This window comes from Nicotiana tomentosiformis, chromosome 5 (genome assembly GCF_000390325.3).
Source record: "Nicotiana tomentosiformis chromosome 5, ASM39032v3, whole genome shotgun sequence".
NCBI lineage: Eukaryota > Viridiplantae > Streptophyta > Magnoliopsida > Solanales > Solanaceae > Nicotiana > Nicotiana tomentosiformis.
Window position 1 is genome coordinate 86093829 of NC_090816.1, and position 3935 is coordinate 86097763.

Below are 3935 nucleotides of genomic sequence, written 5' to 3' on the forward strand. Positions count from 1 at the left end.
CTATTCATAAACAATTCAATATACTCAATACGAATCATAGAAATTAATTCCATATGAATTTACTAATTTTTCGGATAAAATCCGAAATTCATTAAAATATTTGATAGTGGGACCCACGTCTAAAATCTCGGAAAAACTAGCGAAATCCGAATACCCATTCCGATATGAGTTCAACTATATAAAATTTATCAAATTCCGATATCAAATGGACCTTCAAATCTTAAATTTTCGTTTTTGAAAGATTTTTGAAAAATCTGATTTTTCTTCCATAAATTCACGGATTCATGATATAAACGAGTATGGAATCATGAAATATAATCAATATAGGATAAGGAATACTTTCCCCAATATTTTTCCGTAAAAATCGCCCAAGAATCGCCTTACCCGAGCTCAAAAATTGGAAATGGTTGAAAATGGGTCGAAACCCCATTTTCAGAACTTAAGTTCTGTTTCTGGGATTTTTACCTTTCGCGAACGCGGTCAGTGCCTCGCATTCGCGAAGCACAAAATTTGTGGTGCCCACTTTTACTCTTCGCGAACGCGAGGGATACTTCGCGAACGCGAAACTTGCCTCGCTTGGCCTTCGCGAATGCGAGATGCCCTTCGCGAACGCGAAGGCAATTTCCTGGTTAGCCTCTTTTCCTTCGCAAACGCGAGGCTTCGATTGCGAACGCGAAGCTTTGCACCTCAAGCCTTCGCGAACACGTTCACTCTATCGCAAACGCGAAGTACAAAACGTGCCAGTCCCAATTTGCTCTTCGCGTTCGCGAGAGTACCTTCCCGAACGCGAAGACGAATACACCAGAAGCCTGAAGTCTGTAGAAAACCAGATTTTTTAAGTCTGAAATCATCCCGTAGTCCATCCGAAACTCACTCGAGCCCTCAGGGCTTCAAACCAAACTGGCATACAAGTCCTAAAACATCATACGAACTTGCTCGCGCGATCAAATCGCCAAACTAACAACTATAACTATGAATTGGACACCAAATCAAAGGAAATTTTCAAGAAAACTTTTAAAACATATATTTTTATAATCGGACGTCCGAATCACGTCAAATCAACTCTGTTTCTCACTAAATTCGACAGACATGTCATAAATATTATAGTGGACCTATACCGGGCTCCGAAACCAAAATGCAGACCCGATGTCAATAAATCCAATCATCAGTAATTTCTTAGAATCATTAAGCTTTCAAACTTTTAATTTTTTTCATCAAAATTTCATATCTCGGGTTAGGGACCTCGGAATTCGATTCCGGGCATACTTCAAGTCCCAAATCACGATACGGACCTACCGAAATTGTCAAAATACTGATCCGGGTCCGTTTGCTTAAAATGTTGACCAAAGTCAACCCAGTTGAGTTTTAAAACTCTATTTCACATTTTAATCCATTTTTTACATAAAAACTTTCCGAAAAATTGTACGGACTGCGCACGCAAGTCGAGGAATGATACACGGTACTTTTCGAGGTCTTAGAACAAAGAATTACTTATTAAATTTAAAGATGACATTTTGGGTCATCACAGAGTATTGGCCAAGGAGGTTAAAAAGAAGATTTTTGGTCATAAGTTGGATCATTTCAATAGTGACATTTTCATATTTAAGTTCTTTGTAAATTGACGTGCATTTGCATTGTTTGCATTCAGTAAGATACGTCATTTTCTTTTCTTTCCTTTTTTTTTTGTTTTTTGTTTTTTTTTTTTGTTTGTGGTGGACTTTCATACCGTTAACATTGCTGTTCCCTCATTTTTCTTCTTTTTCAGTTAAAGGAGGTAGTTGTAATTGTAATTAAATGATGGTGTGGCCTAAATGGCGTCATGTGGCAGCCAGTGTGAATTACTCTATCCCTCAATTTTTCTACCTGTTGTCACTCGTCTTCTACTAGTTATTTTTTAGATTTTTAAGAGAAGGGACTACCAACTTCATAACGAGAATGAGGAAAACGAAAGAAAAAAAAAAAACAAAAGGAAAGGGAAAGATTTGTTTTGTCCGTTGCGCCATTCTTTTTTTCACTTGCTGAAAAGGTACAAAAGTGCAACTTGACTATATATATTGTCAATTGTAATAGCATCACATAAGACATAGTATATATTCAATGAAACAATTGGTTCGATTTGCTTAACTAATCGCAGCAGCTTCAAATTAAAGCTGCCATCGTATCCAGAGCTATACAAAGAAAACCGGCAAATTGTATTAAATGGATAATTTGTGTCAAATCGGAGAAAAATATTTAACTATGGTTTGATTTAATTTGGTTTAGTTTTAGAAAAAAAAATCCGACCATAATTGATTTCGTTTGATTTTAACTAGCTAGAAAAAGTCAAATCGAAATAAAACTAACTCGACATTATATGTATACAAATTTAAAAAATATCTTATACATAAAAATATTTATTGTAATGTAATTTATAAATATTTCTTAAACTTTTTCATAGTTCACTCTTTTAACGTATTATTTCAAACTTGGACTTCGAATTTTTGGATTGTCTAATATGCTATATAGCCCATAAATATTAGCTCAAATAAAGTTTAAAGAAAAACCAAATCAATATTAATATTAATAAGAGAAATTAAATTAAATAAGGAATGATAATAGTGTTAGATATCTATTGTTTTAAGTTTTGCATTGGGCGAGACACTAAAAGTGCATAAGTTATTTTCTTATTACTTAGTCACATAATTAATACTTAGTACTTACTAGTCGTATGTATTAGTCGTACTTATTTTAGCATGACTTGGTACGTTTAGATTATGTTCATTTTATTATGACCTATTAATTAGTAATATATGTTTTGTGCGATTTTGTTATCTTTATTCTTGAATATTTTAGTACAATATTATGAATCATCTCACATTATTTTGTGTTATTTTCTTAGTAATTTCTTATATAGTTGTATCCTACTAGAACCAAAGAATATTTGGAGCACAAGTTACATGTTTTGTGCTATGAAGATTTTACCGGAATTATTTTTCGAAAAACGCAAGAAAACCAAAAATCCCGAAAAAAATCGCGATTGAAAAGCCCGACTTTTATTGGTTTGATTAGATTTATAGATTTAAAAACCTGACACAACTGGTTTGCTATGGTAATTGAAAAATCCGGACCAACACGATCTTTATACACCCCTAATACTCACTATCCAAGTGTAATTTCTATATTCGAAGCAAGATGTTGTCTAATTAAATCATGTCAGCTTGTGAAAAAATGTGTTGGGTTAAGGCCCTCTAGATTGATAACAACATAATCCATAAAAATTTAACATGGGTTTCACCGAGTAGCTAATATTTGCATAAAACACAAGTCAGAATTAAGCATGTGCTCGATTTCGATGTAGGTGTAAAGTTGGATTATTTTCGATTGTTTATTGTGTTCAACTGCTTCAAGAGTTAGAATATTATGATAAGGTAGGGGAATGCTATAACAATAGTACTTTAATTTGGTCTGTATGTCGTAGTTGGACAATTTCCTACTTTTCCTTTAATTTCTAAGATGCTTCGACTGCAAACGCGTTTATTAATGTCCATCAGGCAATTAGAGGCTGCTGGGGAGAAGATGCCAAGTGGTTAATAATAAGTTAAGAATTGTTCAATGTTACAACTTAGAAAAAACGAAGGGAGTGGGGAGTTTTACCTTTTAGTTTTCGTTGTGTCAACACAGGGAATTAAAGAGCATAACTTTCTTCAGTATAACTAAAGATGTATACTCTTCGTTCAATATGGTCTCATGAAATAAAAGTAAGTACTTAACTCAGCCATATTTGCTGTTTCGAAAAAAGAAGATCGATCTGATAAAATTGCCAAATTGATGCTGCATTGTCCGGATGAAAATCTGTTACCTTATAGCGTAGCACGTGAATAATAATATGATTTGGTGTAAACACTAAGGTGCCAATCCAGATAATAATAATTTGAGTAGGAATAAATTAATTCTTG